Source organism: Drosophila sechellia, unplaced genomic scaffold (assembly GCF_004382195.2).
Source record: "Drosophila sechellia strain sech25 unplaced genomic scaffold, ASM438219v1 Y_24, whole genome shotgun sequence".
NCBI lineage: Eukaryota > Metazoa > Arthropoda > Insecta > Diptera > Drosophilidae > Drosophila > Drosophila sechellia.
This window is the reverse complement of record NW_022611392.1, coordinates 1-20703: the sequence shown is the minus strand read 5'-3', so window position 1 is coordinate 20703 and position 20703 is coordinate 1. Positions and strand designations below refer to the sequence as shown.

The window sequence follows — 20703 nt, the reverse complement described above, 5'->3', positions numbered from 1 at the left end:
TCGGTTGGCTGGAGGTGTTGCCGTGGTACCAATTAGCAAAATTTAAAGTAAAGTATTCACACTTTACGTATACTGCGTAACAGTAATACTACGATACAGAAAAAAATTTGTATTAAAATTTCTTTTGGAATCTTATATGGGAATATCGATTCATATCTTTAACAATTCCTGAAGTTTCGACAGATTGATGTAAAATACACACAGGGAAGGACAGATTTTGGTAGACGTCTAGATCGTTTCAACGAAGATATAATATATATAAAATATATTTACAAAATGGAATGGATATGTTTTTTATAACGTAAAATATTTTATTTAAACTTACTGCTTTCCGACGATGCAGTTCGAATTGGTTCCATATGAGATGTCCAAAAACGCATCATTCCCTCGTGGCTGGCCGTGACCCACATTCCAGAAGCTTCTGGAGAATCCTCACCGCCAAAGGAAAAGTTAATAGTCTCGGTTACTTCATCAATTGGTATTTGGTCCGATTTGGCTTTGAGGAGGGCCAAACAACATATAGCTGAACGGTGTTCTGATTTCCTAACCATTGGGGTCCGGAGATTGGTAAAATTAAAGACTCCTTTTGGCTGCTCGGATCCTCCTCTTGAAAGCCAAATATTAAATAAGATACAAACTCATTCCAATCCACCTTAAAATCACGATTCTGATTAATCTTTAAAAAGAGCCGTGTATACATTGAATCATTGAACGTTATGTCTAGTTCTTCAAGTATGATACGCAATTCATCAATGCCAACATGACGCTCGGGAGTGTTAAGAAACGCCGAATGAAGTTTCTCGAGTTGATCATTTGAAATCCACTTGTGCAAGCGCTCCGACTGCTCCTCCGCTAAATGACTTTGTGTGGATGATATTGTCTGATACTCAACAGCGCTTTTAGTATTTACACTCGCATTAAATATTACAGACATTTCAGAAAGTTTTAATAGTTAACTAAGCCTCATAAGGATTTTGTATTGTATATTTAAGTATGACTTTACTTTTCAGGCCTACTCATTAAATTATAATATATATTATAATATATATATCGTTCGTTCGAACGACAACATTAAGAGAATATTCTTGCACAACACCTACAAAGTGTCAAGCCACGCGTTTCAGGATGGATTGCTGATCCCACTGTTACAGAAAAGGGCGTGGAAGACGGCAGGAAAGCAAAGGTACAGGATAATCGTCTTCCGACCAGATGATTTGGTAAGTAAACGTAAAAAAATATAATATAATAATAATTATAAAATAATATAATATCATATAATATAGTATAACTCGAGAACGGCTGAACGGATTTATCTCACCTTGGTCTTGAATTATTCGTGGAGGTCTAGGGAAGGTTTAAAAGGGAAGGTTCCAAAAATAGCCTGGAAAATCCTCGAACAGAATTTTTCTATTTCCTATACAAACGTTTTCTAAATAAAATGGACAGTCAATTTTTATCTTATGCATCATATGCACGATGCATTAAACCACGAGTTGCAAAGAGAACATCAGTACGACATTGAATAATTGGCCGAAACAGTTCGTACAAATGTCCCACAATTAAATCAACAACAAAGATTGCGTACGACACTTATATAGAAGCTGTGAAGAGTGGATCTGGTGGAATTTATTTCCTTGATACTCCTGAAGGAACCGGAAAAACGTTTTTAATTTCATTGCTTTTGGCAATGATGTTGCTCTAGCGTTGGCTTCATCTGGAATAGCTGAATAGACTCTGGTAGAAGTCGGGCGAACTGTACATTTTGCCTTTAAATTACCACTAAACATGCAAATTACCGAAACACCAATTAGCAACATCGCCAAAAATAGCGCAATGGCCAAGATCCTACAGGTATTCATATTGATTTTTTGGGATTCACAGGAGGCACAGGACAGAACGTTGAAAGATATTCGTGACAACCAATATTTTTTTGGTAGGGCCACGATTCTGTTGTCAGGATTTTAGTCAGACTCATCCAGTTATTCCCCGATCAACTGTTGCTGATGAACTAAATGCATGCCTAAAATCATCAAATTTGTGGCAGTACGTAAGACACTTCACTTAACCAAAGACACTAGAATAACAAGATGCGTAACGGCCATGCATTGGTTTGGCACTATGCAGCCACTTTTTTGGTGAAGGCCAAATTTGCTCTCTTTCCGCTCGCTTACTGGGAGCGTAAGAAATCTAAAAATATAATTTTCTTGGTTTGTGAGTAAAAACAAGAGACGAGAACGCGTATATGTGTGCGTGTTGTGCTAGAAGACGATTTTCGTGCCGAAATCAATTCTGATCGAAGAAACTAATTTACATATTTGGAGTTGTGGCAATTTCGTAGCAATATGACGATGGCGCGCTATTCTTCCCACTCAAAATAATTTATAAAAAATAATAATACGTAGTAGAAAATAAAAATTAATAAAATAAATAATAATATTAAAACTGCTTATTGCAAAAGTCATATCTGGAGGCACGAAGTGCGGACACAAGCACTCAACAATCACTGCCTTATTAATTTTTGTCACGTCGCAAGCTGAATACCATAATGACAAGTATTCTAATACAATCATTTTCGAAATTTATTTTGTGATGTACATAGATTCGGCTATTACTATTTCTAAGCTTTATTTAAATAAAAAAAAACGTTAAGGCAATGCAAAACAAGAATTTTTCGCATGGTGTCAATTAATAAAAAATAATATAGATTTAAAGTCAACGAACTTCTAAGGTGAAGGGCATATTTTGTCAAATTTACAATGGATGAGCATACGTGTGCACACATACAGTTGTCTGCTGTTACTGTAGGCGTAGAAAAGAGCTGCTTGCTGTAGCGCTCTCCGCTCTTTCTCTCTCGAACAAAAACTCGAGAGAGCCTGGAGCCACCTCTAGAGCCATGGCCAAAAAATCGCGTGCCAAAAAATTGTATGACGTTACGAATATTGTTATTCTAGTGTCTTTGACTTAACTAACATGCGAGATTTTTTGCAACAAGATGAAAGTTCAAATGTGTTGCGAAGCAGTTGTTAGATATTGGAAATAAAAAAGTTGCAGTGGACACCCGACCGGATTCATCACATTACCTACAGATTTCTATCACATCACATACTCAAAAGTGAAGCTTATTCAGCGAGTTTTCCCTGATATAGCGCAAAAGATTAATAACCATAATTGGCTGGTTGAACGAGGATCTTAATGCGACCATTTCGAATATTCTTCCAGGGCAGTTATTCTAGTGTATTGCGCCAGCAATGTCTACGTGAATCTCCCACTTCGGCTGCTACCATACATAATAGACATGACGATAACCAAAATTATATTTCATTAACGAAAAGACCAATCAATTATAACAACCGAAAAATTTAATTTATTAAAGAAAATTCTGATGACATTCAAATAATAAAATTTTTATGAAACAATAATAAATATTACGTATAAAAGATTACTTATGATTATCATTTAATAATAAAATATTAAATTAAATTATATTATATTATATTCTATTATATATATTATATTATATTGTTTAGCTATTGACCTTTTTCAATAGCTGTTGCGAAAAATAAAGAAACCGAAGAAAGTTTGTTTATATTACACACTGTTTATTTTGCGAATTGTTTAAGGCAGCTAAGGCCTAAGCTAAGTCTTTTCCGAAACACGACGAATTGGCAATTGCGGGGCAGACAGCCGAAATGCAGCGCCCAAGCTTAACGTAGGTAGCTAACAACAACAAACAAGGAATGAGAGCCGTACAGATAAATGCGTGCGAGAACAGCGGTTGCACTATGGGCATTGCAACTGCTACCACTGACTAATTTGGCTTATAATATTAAAGAATATGAGATTAGTCTACTGCACAGTTTTGCCGGCTGCATGACCCAACATCCTCCCCCCATTGAAGCTTGGCTTGCAACAGAGTCTCAAGGGGAAGCAGACACAGCTTGTTCACTGCCCGCCTTATTACTCCTCAATTCTCCAACTCGAGCGACGCCGTCTCTGCCAGGAATCAACTGCATGACTCTTGCCAAAAGGCCATCTCATTGGGGGTAGATTCTCGTCCTTAACCAGAACGACGTTGTCCACGGCTACGCCAGGCTTTGGTGTGCGCCACTTGGAACGCTGCTGGAGCAACGTCAAGTACTCTTCCTTCCATCGCGACCAAAATATTTGCTGAAGAAAGGAGATGCGCTGCCAAGAGTCAGAGCCGATTATAGTTTAGGCCCGTAATATCTGCCTCTTCAAACGACGAAGGCGGACCATCATTGGAGAAAATGCGCCGGAGTGAGGACATCCTCATCGGCAGGATTCTCTGAAATGGGAACTAAAGGTCTGGAGTTAATAACTGCCGAGATGTGGCACACCAGCATCCTCAGCTCGTCGAAGGCCAGAACCACCGTACCCACAGCGCGGTAGAAATGATGTCTGGTCGTTTTCACCGCTGCTTCCCGAAGTCCACCGAAATGGGGCGACCGTGGAGGGATGAACCGCCAGTCAATCGTCACCGAAAGGCAAAGTTCTGAACGGAGCCTTGATGCTCGCTGTTGAGAAGTAACCTTCGAAGTTCCAGAAGTTCATTTTTGGCGCCGACAAAGTTGGTGGCGTGTCTGACCAAATTTGCTTCGGCTTCCGCCGGGTGCATATGAACCTCTTAAGTCCGCACAGAAACGCAACTGTCGAGAGATCCTTGATCAGCTCCAAGTGCAGTTCCAGGTGCAGTGCCTTGGTTGCAAAGTCGTGATCCCCGAGGTGGTAAATGCAATACACTGCGACCTACCCACCCTGGCAAGATTTCAACATGACTTAATTGCTCATTTCCCGGCTACGCAGTTTCGATATTGTAAAAATATTTAAATAGACGTAACCAATAGAAACGAGCAGTTAGAGATTGTCACGACAGAACACAGTCGTGCACAGGGCGGCTCAGGAGAATACCAAGCAAGTCCTCCGCGATTACTATTTCCCCAAAATGAGCGGTCTAGCAAAGGAGGTGGTTGCAAATTGCCAAATATGCACCAAAGCCAAATATGACAGCACCCAAAAAAACAGGAGCTTGGGAACACCCATACCAAGCTACACCGGCGAAATGTTGCACATTAATATCTTCTCAACCGATAAGAAGCAATCTTAACATGCGTTGACAAATTCTCGAAGCTTGCAGTAGTGCAGCCAGTGCTGTCCAGAACAATAATGGACGTCACAGTTCCCTGCTTCAACTCGTAAACTTGTTCCCCAAGATCAGAACAAAATATTGCGACAATGAGGCCGCCTTCAATTCGGAAACATCACCTCTTTATTTAAAAACAATTACCACATTGACATCGTGAACGCGGCCCCGCTTCATAGCCTGTCAAAACAATCAAGTGAACGATTCCACAGCACCTGACAGAAATCGCCAGATGTCTTAAGCTAAATAAAAAAATTAGCGATACGGTAGAGCTAATCTTGAGGCAACGATAGAAATAATAAAACAATACATTCGTCACTCAGAAGAAACCGGTCGAGATCCTCCACATGGGTTCGAATGATCGCTGCCTAGGCATTAAAGACAGGTTGATAAAGGCCCAGCAAATCAATATCGAAAGATGTAACCCAGCTAGGCGATACCGTGTTTTTGTGGTAGGAGAAGAGGTATTGTTAAAAACAACAAAAGGTTAGGAAACAAGCTAACCCCATTGTGCACAGAACAAAAAGTGCAGGCAGACCTAGGCTTTAGTAAAAACGCCGTGGTCTCATTCTACGTTTGGATTGCAGGTTCGCCTTCATAACGCTCACCACCCTGGCAGTGGCAAATGCGCGGATTACCGATTTTCTCACGCCAAATACATTCCCATCGCAGATGGAGATGTACTGGTGTTTGAACAATGTGACTGCTTGAGGCACTCGAGCAACCTTTCGGAATTTATTAGTATGGAAGATGAGACAGAAAAATTGTCTGAGTCTTTTCCGCAGCCGCATATGCGCAAATTCTAGACGTGATACAGATCATTTGAGAAACTTGTTGTCCGTTCTAAAAATACACCACCGAATTGCGAGGAGTTTAGACTTGTTAGGTACAGCTCTTAAGGTAGTTGCAGGAACTCCTGATGCCTCAGATTTCCTAAAAATCAAGATGACAGAATCTAAGCTAGTGGACTCAAACTCCAGGCAGATTAACATAAATTCAGAACTCAATAACGGATAAACAAACTGACCGACACCATTAATAAAATTATTAAGGCCCGGAATAACAATTTGGTTGACACCCCGCACCTGTATGAAGCACTACTAGCGAGAAATAGAATGCTGACGACAGAGATACACAATTTAATTTCTAACCATAACATTGGCTAAGGCTGATATAATAAATCCCACTATCCTTGGTCATGCCGATCTGAAATCACTAGTTGAACCAGACACTCCAATAGTTAGTTTACTAGAAGCAGCTAAAATTAGAGTTCTCCGGTCCGATAATATTATCCATATACTAATAGCCTACCCTAGAGAAGTAAAAAGGTCCTCATATACCGGTATCACATAGTCAAATAATCCTACGGCTCGACGATGACATTTTGGCGGAATGTGAAGAAGGCACCTTTGCGGTCACAGAGTGCACGGAAACCACGCACAACACCTTCTGTGAGCGGTCGCGACGCGAAACCTGCGCCCGCTCCATGCGGGAATCCCAGCCCAGTGCTACACTCAACCCAGCAACCTGGGAACAGTAGTGCCTATAGATGACGTCATCGTTGTCATTAACGAAGCGAACAGGCCGCGTCAGCACGGACGGCGGCCCAGAGTCTCGTCAAAGGAATGCACCTAATAACCTTCGAGCGGTCAGCTACCGTCAACGGATCGGAATTCATAAATTTTCAAAAGACATTAGATAGGCAGCCTGGCGTAGCAAGATCACCACTACTAACATCGTCGGCCATGACCCGGTATTTAGCATGCCCTTGCTACAACGCATGAACAACGACAATCTGCGCTTTATCCAAGGGTTCAAGGACGAGGTTTACGCCGCGGGCTCCCCTAAAACTTTGGTTCGCGGCTGGAGTGATTCTGAACGTTGCTCTGATTGGTTCACTCATCCTTTTTTGTCATTAAGGAAAGGCGAGCCTCCATCTTAATACAACAAACCATCGATAAACTCAATATAACCGGGACGGTCATAATCTGAAGGGGGAGTAGTTAACAACTAACAGAGCATAAGTTTACGTTAAAATTACTTAGCAACTAAGTAGCTCTAGATAAATAATGCTGACGCGCCCCAACTGAGTTCAGCGCTCTGCGCTATGAACGGTCAGCAGTGCAATAGGATACCCATCTTCCGGGATCGAAATGCGCTGCATAAATGCTGAGTCGGCTTGCCGACCATGGGTTTATGGCGTGATGCATTAAAGCTAGGGTAGATTCATATTTTTCCACTTTTTTGTATTCAGTTCTAAGCGATCACTTTATAAATAAAGAACAAGCTACTCCGTCTTCTGCCGTAAAACCAATTGCATTTGATATAATTTATCCACGCTGAGCCCGAAGGCCAGTGTCCAGCAAAGGGTGAAAATTCACGCCCTCCACCATAATCTGCGTAAGAAGACATTCCGCCTGACTAACATCAGGACCAAGGGATCAACTATCTACGTGGACACCTATCTGCCGGAGCCACCCATCGGAAGGACCTCTGGACAATAGGACCAAACCTAACTTATACAATCACAAAACAAAACATATTAGTACTAAACGATATCCAGCGGTCATTTTTCAATATGCAGGTAGTCTAGACTTTAACGTACAACAAGAAAAAATCGACAAGATCGAATATCTTAATAAGAATAGGCATGATTTGAAGTTGACATAAAATATAGACAGGCTCCACTCGTAAAGAGTAAAATCACTAATCCATTTAAAAAGACAGGGAAAATTGAACAAGTGGACAGTAATAAACATTTTGAAGAGACAAACCGCGGCAGGAAAATCGTTCATTACAAAATCAAAATTTAAGAAACAGAGAAAATTTTATAAGGGTAAATACGATAATTCCAGACCAACCAATGAAGAGCCAAGATACATAGCACATTCCTAATAATGCTAGTTGCATATTATCATTTATCACCATGGTTGCAATGCAGCAATATCGAAGTAAACCCAATAAGTGCGAAGAATGGATATCTTATATTCCAAACTGGAACAATGGAAATTCCAAACCAGCTATGAATACCATTATTTGAGTATAAACATAACAAAGACAATGCTTATGTTCGAAAACCTAGTAACTGAAGCAAATGATTATCCCAATGTACCACAGATACAATATTTAGTCGATAAACTAAAACGGAAATAAATGGTTTAAGAATTATTCAGCGAAGCAAAAGAGGTCTTTTTAAACGTAGTAGGGAAAGCTTATAAATACTTATTCGGTACATTAGATGAAGACGATAGGGAAGTGCTAGAAGAAAAAATTAATAACAAGTCAGAAGACTCCGTGAAAACCCATGATCTAAGTATGATTGTCGACATAATCAACAGCTGTATTGACATAATTTATAAGCTCAAGTTAGAAAAATAACAAAACCAACAAATTGCGATACTTATATTCAACCTACAACAGTTCACAGAATACATAGAAGATATAGAGTTAAGTATGCAATTAACTAGACTAGGAATCTTTAACCCAAAATTACTAAAACACGATTATTTGAAAAACGTAAATTCGGAGAAAATACTAAAGATAAAAAGATCAACTTGGCTCAAGACAGACACGAACGAAATTTTGATTATTCCCACGTTCCTAGCGAGGTCCCCAAAGTTCCGATATTTCAAATAGTTCCGTACCCAGATGAATTCTAACCGAGCAAATATTCGATATTCAATAACCAAGTATTTCATAAAGTAATATTAGACAAATGTATTGTTGGACTTATAAAACAAGAGCAAACTCAATGCATATACACTAAAACCCATAGAAATTTCCAAATAATCTATATAGAACCAAATATACTTTTAACATGGAATATTCCTGAAACAGTTGTCAACCAAGATTGTACAAATAACAAAATATTAATCTCATGAAACAACATTAATAAAATTAAAAATTGTACCATGCAAATAGATGAGTTGCTAATTTCTAATAATCTAGCAAATTTTACACAAACCATTTATATCACCAACAATGTTACACGTTTAGAACCAATAAATCACTTACAAAGAAAATAAATGATAAATCCCATGTAAAACACCACTATAACTTTTTTTCAAATTACAACATTTGTCACCATGATAATTAGTTTGACTCTGTATTTAGCATATAAGCTTAAAAATATACCTAAGAAAATTATTGTCAAATATTGTAAACAAAAAGATGAACATTCGCACCTAGAAACAGATGTCAATGAATATATTCAACTAGTCATATGATCCTCAAGTCTGCGTTGAGTGGAAAATTCCCTACTCCAAATAAGTCACCCACTGGTAGACTAAACATCCGTCCCCTAATTTAAACATTTCTTGCCTAAGCCCTCACCCCATCGTCATGTTCCCACGTTCAAAGCTCGGACTCACAATCCCGAAAACAAAAGTATTAGATTTCAATAAACAAAACTATAAAAATCTAAGAGTACTTGTATCCAAGAGCGAATGCACTTGAATCCAAGAGAAATCCAAAGACAATTAAAGTCAGCAACTCCAAAGCTCTTTCTCTTCACTTGATCAGATCCCTTAAGTCCAAAGTCCATATCAGAAAAGCTCGATACCGAGGCTTGAATGTCAATAAAATCAGAATAATTAGATGAGTTCAGTTTGAGACCTAATTGTAATTGGTCGGTGTTCTTCAACAAATAAAAAATTTTAATCATTCAGTGAAATAAAATTATATTTTTTTCACATATGAGTATTGCAAACATTTAATTATATATATATTTTTCCCTTATGTTAAATATTTCTGGTATTGTTTCATATGTCAATTTTGTGCCTCGATGTTTTGTTTTTGCCAGATTACAGATTTCACATTCATTGATAATATTTCGAATTATAGTATTTAATAGTATATAGTAATAATATTTTTCTTTAAACCAATTAATGGTTTTTTCTATACCTGGATGTAAAAGTTCCTTATGTTTCTTTAGGATTAAGTCCTTAAATTCCGCAAAAGTTAGTATGTCAATTAGCTTTGTGGTACAAAGTTTTTGTGAAATTTTTAGGGCTTATGATTTCAGTAAATGCCCTCTGGAAGATCAGAAAATCTTCATCATTAGGGAAGTAAATTGAACACTTCTTGGTGCACACATATTTTTTAATGAGGGCTTTGGTGAGTTCATGATTATTTTAATCTTTAGTTTTTGAAAGAAGTGACTTACACTTGTTGTGTCAAATTCGCCTTTTTCTATCTCCATTTGTCTAGAGAAGTATAGTTGCGTCTACGCCAACCATGACTTCTTCTATCTTCGTGCGGGAAAGATCATCCGCGACATAATTTTCTTTGCCTAGAAGATATTTTATCATATAATCGAACTCATTAAGTTTTATTTTCCACCTTTGTAATTTCATGTTCGGTTCTTTGATAGTATTGAGCCTTACCAGTGGTTCGTGATCACTTAATATTTCAAATGGCCTGCCGAATAAATATGACCTGAAATATTTTGTAGCCCAAACTATGGCTAACAATTCTTTTTCAATAGCTCAACTGATAGCATAACTGATTTCGTGTTCGTTCAGCGTTCCGCTGGCATAAAAAACGGGCTTATGGTTCTGTGATACCACTGCACCAATAGCAACATTACTTGCGTCAGTTGTTAGAGAAAAGGGCTTTAAAAAACCAGGGTAGATTGATATCAAGTATGATGTTTCAAATGATCCGTAGTCTTTACATTTCAGTCTTTTCATTTCATATATATTACAGCACCTTTCTTTCGTTTGAGGGTCATGGGTTGAAAAATATTGGCAAAGTTAGGAATGAACTTGCGATAGAACCCACATAGTCCCAAAAATTATTTTATTTGCTTAGGTGTCTTAGGTAATGGAAAGTTTGTGATTGCTTTGGTTTGGTTCGGGTTTGGTTTGATCCCATTTGTTGTAACAATGTGCCCTAGGAATTCAGTTTCTTTCTTCGTGAATTCACATTTATCTAGCTGCAGTTTCAAGTTGGCTTCTCTCAGTTTCTAAAAGACTTTCATTAGAGATAAAATGTGCTCATTCAATGAAGTGGAATAAACAATAATATCGTCTAAATAGAGTAAACAATCTTTGTAGATCAAATCTTTCAGAAGATTATTCATACATCTCTAAAAAGTAGCTGGAGCATTTTTTTGGGATATTTGTCATTAACAGTTATCTCATATAGATTCCTTTAATGGACTACCAACATGAATTTTTGTTTCCCAGAGGCGTCTGCCTTCTTGGGGACCACCCAAATAGGAGAACAGTATTTGCGAATAGGATTTTGATTTGCGAACGATCTCTTGTTTTATCATTTCTTTGATTTGTTTGTTGGCTTCTTGGTCAACGCTTTGGGGGTACTTGAAGGGTTTACGGTATACTGGATCTTCATGTTGAATCTGGATGACATGTTTAATAGTACTTGTGAACATAGACATAATATAAAATAAAATAATATAATATAATATAATAAAAATATGTATAATATAATAGAAAAATGTTCGAAAGCAAGGGCGTGGCAGTTTAGTTCGCTTTTGGGGCGTTATAGTGGGCGTTCGAAAAATTTTTTGGAAAAATGGATAGAAATTTATAAGACTGATAAAAGTATGAAAATATAGTTTTGTACGGGCTCTGGGCATGCCAATGTGGGTCAACAATCTTGCGCTGCGTCTATGAATCTAGATTCTGTATTCTTATTCTCAACCATCTTGCTTTTATAGTTCTTGAGATCGAGACGTTCACACAGACTGATGGACAGACAGAAGGTCAGCCAGACAAGGGCAGATTGATTCGACTACTGATAGTAACTCTACAAACAACGGGTATAAGGGCCAAGCCTTACGTTTCAGGATGGATTCGGCAGGAAAGCAACAGGTATGATGATTTGGTAAGAAATCTTAAAAAAAAGTATTTAGAATCTACATGCTTAATCTTAACTTTTAAGGTTTTAAAGTTCCCGGAATCACATAGCTTACACGGAAAGGCAGACGGGCATGGCCAGATCGACTCGTCTAAAAATCCTGATAAATAATTTATAGTTATATATTTAATATCTATAGTCTATAGTAGTTCCCGAATTCACAGGATTTATTTGTAAGCTTAGTTTTATTAAAATTTTAAGTCCTGTCTTTATTAGTCGGATAAATTTATCAAATTCATGGAGATTTACTACAAATTTCTGTATCATTCATTTATTGTAGATATATTCAACTTTGGGTGACATTACCGCCACAGAGTATGTTCTGACTGGAATAGACTATAATATTATCTCAAGTTCTGACCTTGTCTGCTCATAATATTCTTTTATTTATATATTTACTCGATTATATGTTTTTTCCTATATCATGTCTATCGGCATGGCACCAAGATCGGTTAGCTGGAGGTGTTGCCGTGGTACCAATTAGCAAAATTTAAAGTAAAGTATTCACACTTTACGTATACTGCGTAACAGTAATACTACGATACAGAAAAAAATTTGTATTAAAATTTCTTTTGGAATCTTATATGTTACTGCGTAACAGTAATACTACGATACAGAAAAAAATTTGTATTAAAATTTCTTTTGGAATCTTATATGGGAATATCGATTCATATCTTTAACAATTCCTGAAGTTTCGACAGATTGATGTAAAATACACACAGGGAAGGACAGATTTTGGTAGACGTCTAGATCGTTTCAACGAAGATATAATATATATAAAATATATTTACAAAATTGAAATGAGCAGGCCAAGCAGTAGGTCAGAGTTTATAGTTTTTTGTTCGTGAATTTTTAAACTAAAATCAAATCCAAAATAGTGGCACAAATTGTTAATAGTGACCCTTAAGTCGCTATCTGTGATATTGTAGTGGAACTCAACGTGAATTTGTTTGCACGAAGTGGGGCTCCGCTGCCCAGCGGCCACGCGGTCGCTTGTGTCTTAGACACTCTGCTGCTTGAACTGTAAGCTTTTAGCTGGCAGATTTTGATTATGGATAACGATCCACAGCAAAAATCTATCTATTATGAGTCGATGAAGCTAATTGCTGGCGCTGGCCCTAAAGAGATTCGGAAGGAATTGACAAAGAGCTGGCTGAGTGAAGATCCAGCCTTCGCTACTACCAGTATTTCTAATACCTACTGCAGCTCGACCTTCACACTGACCACCACCAGCTCGACTATCTCGTCTGCGTACATATTCACCTCCTCCTTGAGCGGCAACGTATGCTCTACTACTGCCAGTACAACTCACAACAGTGCATCTGTCAGCTCAATTGCGAAGCCACAATCTGCCTCCGGCTGGCAGGATGTCTCCTTTAAATCTAGGAATAGAGGAAATATAAAGAGAGCAGGTGCGGTCCTCTCCCCTAAAATGGTAAAAAAGGTGGCGTCTGACAAGCCGGCTATAATCACTGCCAATCGCTTCCAAGCCCTTAGCGACAAGGAAGATATGGTCCTGGGCGTGGAATCTTCGAGTGACAACGACGAGCCATGCTCCTCGAATACCGCCCTCAACCGTGCCGCAAGGAAAGCAGGACAAAAACAACAGCTGAAAGGTGCTCACCAAACTGTACCAGCCCCGAAATCAAGCCGTCACTCTAAGGTACCTAGAATGATGTTTCCCAATGTGGTGAACTTCACATCATTTCGCGACGAGCTGGACGCTCTTGTGGGAGACTCCTATACAATAAAGGCCCTGAATTCGGGAGATTGCGCTGTTCAGTGCAACTCCCCAGAAAGCTATAGGCTGGTGGCCCGTCACTTTCTCGACAAAGGATCCCTTTTCCATCACCATCAGCTACCGGAGGACCGACCCTACAAGATTGTCATGCGCAATATTCACCACGGAGTCCCATCGGTGGATATCATCGCAGCCCTCCAGAACGAAGGACATAACGTTGTACGGATTTATACTCCGCGCAACAAGGCTACCTCTCTTCCTCTTAATATGAGGTTCATTGACCTCAAAAAAGCTGAGAACAACAATCAAGTAAAGGGCATACCGGTTGTCTGTAGGCACAGGGTAACTTGGGAGAAACCCCGTAAACAATCGGAACCGATTCAATGCCACAGGTGCCAAGGCTATGGTCATACCAAGGCATATTGTTCTCGGCACTATATATGCAGAGAATGCGGAGAAAATCACCCCACTGCAGAGTGCAAGCTGGAACAGGACGAGGCCAGATTCTGTTTTCACTGTGGCGGCCCCCATGCAGCAAACTTTAAAGGTTGCAAAAAATACCTGCTAGAGGCTTCTAACCGCAAACATCAACGGAAAGTCAATGAACCCTCTGTTTCTGGTCCTGCAAGAGGAGTACACCAACCCAGTCCACCAGTCCTTATGTCTGGTAAGCCTTCCTTTGCTAGTATAGTCAGAGGAAGTCAGCCCGTCGCCAAGCCTGCCGTTACTGTCCCCCCTGCAAGCGCCAACCTTGAGTCTAAGCTGGAACAACTGTTTTCTAGGCTTGACAGGATGTTGTCACTAGTTGAAACACTAATGCAACTGCTCATGCAAAATCGCACCTTCCCTTCTGCTGCTCAAAATGGGTCCTCTTAAGATAGCAGCTTGGAATGCCAATGGGGCCTCCTCGAAGACCAATGAGATCCTCGCCTTCATCGAGCTTCACGAAATCGACATCCTCCTGCTGTCGGAAACCCACTTCGTTTCCCGGTCCACTTTTAGAATTCCTGGCTTTACCCTCCACACTGCCAACCACCCGGATGACAGCCCGGAGGTGCGGCGATCCTTATTAGATCACTCATCTCCCATCAACTCTTCTCCACCCTGTCGGAAAATCACATCCAGGCAGCAGTTATCCAGCTGACGGCAAGCAGGGGTACTTTTAACATTGCCTCAGTATACTGCCCTCCTAACCTCAGGTGGACGGAGGCTGACGTTGAGCTTATCATCTCTCAATTTGGCACAAAGTTCCTAGCGGCAGGTGATTGGAACGCAAAGCACAGATGGTGGGGAAACTACAGGATGTGCACTAGAGGCAGGGTGCTGCTCTCCGCTCTGGCGGGCAAAGGTATTGACATTGTTGCAACTGGAGAACAAGTGTCACTCCAAGTGCAATTGATTTCGGGATCTCCAAAGGATTCAGACAGCAAGAAATCAACGTGCAAACCCTGACAGAACTGTCGTCTGACCATCTCCCCCTGCTGTTTGTGCTGGATGAAGACGCTCAGCTTTTCAAAGGTGTCACTAAAATGCTGTCACCTACTGCAAATACTGTGGCCTTCAAGGAGCACATTGAGGCCACAGTTGATCTCAACATCCCCATTGACACATGCAGTAGTCTGGAAGCTTATGTAGATTACCTCGTAGCTACAATCGCGGAAGCAGCACGGAGGGCCACACCTCCCCCACATCAAGCTCGTCACACGACCGCAAGGAGGGCTCCCATCTTGAGCTTGGAGGCTAGGGAGCTGCTCTCCCACAAAAGGAGCCTCAGGAGACGGTATATCGCCACAGGAGATCCGAACATCAAGCAGCTATACTCTAGTACCACAAACAGACTGCATCGTTTGCTAGCCAGGACCCGACGAGATAATCTGGATACCCTGCTTGAGGGTATTGGCCCAGATAACAACAGCAACTTCTCGTTATGGAGGCTCACAAGAAATATCAAGAGGCAGCCGATGTTTCAATCTCCCATCCTGAGTCAAAGTGGCCTCTGGCTCAAGACGGACGATGAAAAAGCGAGGGCATTTGCTTTGCACCTGACCTCCACCTTCTTGCCCTTCAACCTAACAGACGACTCAAACCGCGTAGAAATCAATAATTTTCTGGACGCCCCGACTGTACCGGCTCGCCCCATTAGGCATACCACTCCGCAGGAAGTCATGATGCAGCTGAAGGCGCTACACATCAAGAAAACCCCTGGTTACGATAGTATCGACAACCGTGCTGCGAAGTCTCTGCCACGCAAAGGAGTCCTAGCCTTAGTAAAAATTTTTAATGCCATGCTAAGGCTAGGGCACTTTCCAAGGCAATGGTAGCGAGCACGTATCATTATGATACCTAAAGCCGGAAAGCCGCCAACGCAGATCGATGCATATCGCCCAATCAGCCTGCTATCAACATTCTCTAAGATTTTTGAGAGAATACTCTTAGCCCGCCTGATGGAACTGCCGCAAGTAGTGAACCATATACCTCCACACCAATTTGGTTTCAGGAAGTCCCACGGCTGCCCTGAACAAATACATCGACTGGTAAACCAGGTGACGCATGGCTTCGAGCACAAACTCTACACGGTCGGCGTCTTTCTAGACGTGAAGCAAGCGTTTGACAAGGTGTGGCATGAGGGCCTTCTATACAAGATGAAAACTCTCCTTCCTGCTCCCTACTATGCCATCCTGAGATCGTTCATCTCTAATCGGACGTTCGACGTTGCAGTGCGTGATGCTCGATCCAGCCTGGAGGAGATTCATGCAGGAGTTCCACAGGGAAGTGTTCTTGGGCCCTTCCTATACACCCTGTACACTGCTGACATGCCATCTCCCGCAAACAACGCCGAAGTCCCCCGGCTCAGCTGCTCCTGGCCACTTACGCCGATGACACTGCCATGCTGGCGTCTCATCCTTCACTGCAAACTGCCTCCAACGCGGTCCAGGATTGGCTGCACGCAATCGAAAAATGGACTGCCAAATGGAATGTGGCCATTAACTCCTCAAAGTCAGCCTGTGTAACTTTTTCCCTGCGACCCGGAACCTGCACAGATCTGACCTTCAATGGAAGCCCTATCACCAATGCTAGATCGCACTGCTACCTAGGAGTTCATCTAGATCGGAGACTGACCTGGGGGGCCCACATCACGTCGGTCAAATCAAAGTCACTGGCGAAGCTAAAAAAGCTCGACTGGCTCTTCCACTCCAGCAAACTTCAAATGAGCTCTAAGGCTCTTTTAATCAAAGCCATTCTCGCTCCAACGTGGAGTTATGCCATCCAGGTGTGGGGAACTGCCGCCAAATCCCAGCTTAATAGGCTCCGTGTGGTCCAGTCAAGAGCTGCACGTCACGCATCTGGGCTCCCCTGGTACGTGACGAACATAGTCATCGAAAGAGATCTGAAAGTTACCCTTCTTGGGGATCAGATTAATTTCCACAGCAGCCGTTATGCCGACAGGCTTATGGCCCACCCGAACCGACTAGCAACTATCCTAGCTGATCCCATCTCTCTCCGAAGACTGAAGAGGGTACACCCCAGTGATCTCCTTACCCGGAGGATAACATAACATATTACATTTTCTTTTGTACTTTATAATTAAGATACCACTTGGTCTCATTTATCTTTATCACACATTAGGTTAAGTTCAGAGGAATTACTGAACGATTCCTTTTGAAATCTTAATAAATAGAATTAGTTACTCCAAAAAAAAAGATCGTTTCAACGAAGATATAATATATATAAAATATATTTACAAAATAGAATGGATATGTTTTTATAACGTAAAATATTTTATTTAAACTTACTGCTTTCCGACGATGCAGTTCGAATTGGTTCCATATGAGATGTCCAAAAAAGCATCATTCCCTCGTGGCTGGCCGTGACCCACATTCCAGAAGCTTCTGGAGAATCCTCACCGCCAAAGGAAAAGTTAATAGTCTCGGTTACTTCATCAATTGGTATTTGGTCCGATTTGGCTTTGAGGAGGGCCAAACAACATATAGCTGAACGGTGTTCTGATTTCCTAACCATTGGGGTCCGGAGATTGGTAAAATTAAAGACTCCTTTTGGCTGCTCGGATCCTCCTCTTGAAAGCCAAATATTAAATAAGATACAAACTCATTCCAATCCACCTTAAAATCACGATTCTGATTAATCTTTAAAAAGAGCCGTGTATACATTGAATCATTGAACGTTATGTCTAGTTCTTCAAGTATGATACGCAATTCATCAATGCCAACATGACGCTCGGGAGTGTTTAGAAACGCCGAATGAAGTTTCTCGAGTTGATCCTTTGAAATCCACTTGTGCAAGCGCTCCGACTGCTCCTAAATGACTTTGTGTGGATGATATTGTCTGATACTCAACAGCGCTTTTAGTATTTACACTCGCATTAAATATTACAGACATTTCAGAAAGTTTTAATAGTTAACTAAGCCTCATAAGGATTTTGTATTGTATATTTAAGTATGACTTTACTTTTCAGGCCTACTCATTAAATTATAATATATATTATAATATATATATCGTTCGTTCGAACGACAACATTAAGAGAATATTCTTGTACAACACCTACAAAGTGTCAAGACACGCGTTTCAGGATGGATTGCTGATCCCACTGTTACAGAAAAGGGCGTGGAAGACGGCAGGAAAGCAAAGGTACAGGATAATCGTCTTCCGACCAGATGATTTTGTAAGTAAACGTAAAAAAATATAATATAATAATAATTATAAAATAATATAATATCATATAATATAGTATAACTCGAGAACGGCTGAACGGATTTATCTCACCTTGGTCTTAAATTATTCGTGGAGGTCTAGGGAAGGTTTAAAAGGAAGGTTCCAAAAATAGCCTGGAAAATCCTCGAAACAGAATTTTTCTATTTCCTATACAAACGTTTTCTAAATAAAATGGACAGTCAATTTTTATCTTATGCATCATATGCACGATGCATTAAACCACGAGTTGCAAAGAGAACATCAGTACGACATTGAATAATTGGCCGAAACAGTTCGTACAAATGTCCCACAATTAAATCAACAACAAAGATTTGCGTACGACACTTATATAGAAGCTGTGAAGAGTGGATCTGGTGGAATTTATTTCCTTGATACTCCTGAAGGAACCGGAAAAACGTTTTAATTTCATTGCTTTTGGCAATGATGATGCTCTAGCGTTGGCTTCATCTGGAATAGCTGAATAGACTCTGCTAGAAGGCGGGCGAACTCTACATTTTGCCTTTAAATTACCACTAAACATGCAAATTACCGAAACACCAATTAGCAACATCGCCAAAAATAGCGCAATGGCCAAGATCCTAGAGGTATTCATATTGATTTTTTGGGATGCACAGGAGGCACAGGACAGAACGTTGAAAGATATTCGTGACAACCAATATATTTTTGGTAGGGCCACGATTCTGTTGTCAGGATTTTAGTCAGACTCTTCCAGTTATTCCCCGATCAACTGTTGCTGATGAACTAAATGCATGCCTAAAATCATCAAATTTGTGGCAGTACGTAAAGACACTTCACTTAACCAAAGACACTAGAATAACAAGATGCGTAACGCCATGCATTGGTTTGGCACTATGCAGCCACTTTTTGGTGAAGGCCAAATTTGCTCTCTTTCCGCTCGCTTACTGGGAGCGTAAGAAATCTAAAAATATAATTTTCTTGGTTGTGTAGTAAAAACAAGAGACGAGAACGCGTATATGTGTGCGTGTTGTGCTAGAAGACGATTTTCGGTGCCGAAATCAATTCTGATCGAAGAAACTAATTTACATATTTGGAGTTGTGGCCAATTTCGTAGCAATATGACGATGGCGCGCTATTCTTCCCACTCAAAATAATTTATAAAAAATAATAATACGTAGTAGAAAATAAAAATTAATAAAATAAATAATAATATTAAAACTGCTTATTGCAAAAGTCATATCTGGAGCACGAAGTGCGGACACAAGCACTCAACAATCACTGCCTTATTAATTTTTGTCACGTCGCAAGCTGAATACCATAATGACAAGTATTCTAATACAATCATTTTCGAAATTTATTTTGTGATGTACATAGATTCGGCTATTACTATTTCTAAGCTTTCTTTAAATAAAAAAAAACGTTAAGGCAATGCAAAACAAGAATTTTTCGCATGGTGTCAATTAATAAAAAATAATATAGATTTAAAGTCAACGAACTTCTAAGGTGAAGGGCATATTTTGTCAAATTTACAATGGATGAGCATACGTGTGCACACATACAGTTGTCTGCTGTTACTGTAGCGTAGAAAAGAGCTGCTTGCTGTAGCGCTCTCCGCTCTTTCTCCTCGAACAAAACTCGAGAGAGCCTGAGCCACCTCTAGAGCCATGGCCAAAAAATCGCGTGCCAAAAAATTGTATGACGTTACGAATATTGTTATTCTAGTGTCTTTGACTTAACTAACATGCGAGATTTTTTGCAACAAGATGAAAGTTCAAATGTGTGTTGCGAAGCAGTTGTTAGATATTGGAAAAAAAAAGTTGCAGTGGACACCTCGACCGGATTCATCACATTACCTACAGATTTCTATCACATCACATACTCAAAAGTGAAGCTTATTCAGCGAGTTTTCCCTGATATAGCGCAAAAGATTAATAACCATAATTGCTGGTTGAACGAGGATCTTAATGCGACCATTCGAATATTCTTCCAGGCAGTTATTCTAGTGTATTGCGCCAGCAATGTCTACGGTAATCTCCCACTTCGGCTGCTACCATACATAATAGACATGAAGATAACCAAAATTATATTTCATTAACGAAAAGACCAATCAAGATATAACAACCGAAATTTAATTTATTAAGAAAATTCTGATGACATTAAATAATAAAATTTTTATGAAACAATAATAAATATTACGTATAAATATAACTTATGATTATCATTTAATAAT

The 20703-nt window shown here is 40.0% G+C and overlaps 2 pseudogenes; both read right to left on the bottom strand.

The window, feature by feature from the left end:
* Positions 1-34: 34 nt before the first annotated feature.
* On the bottom strand, positions 35-950 carry LOC116803435 (annotated as a pseudogene).
* A 365-nt stretch (positions 951-1315) lies between these two features.
* Positions 1316-18373, bottom strand: LOC116803434 (annotated as a pseudogene).
* Between the last annotated feature and the right edge of the window lie 2330 nt (positions 18374-20703).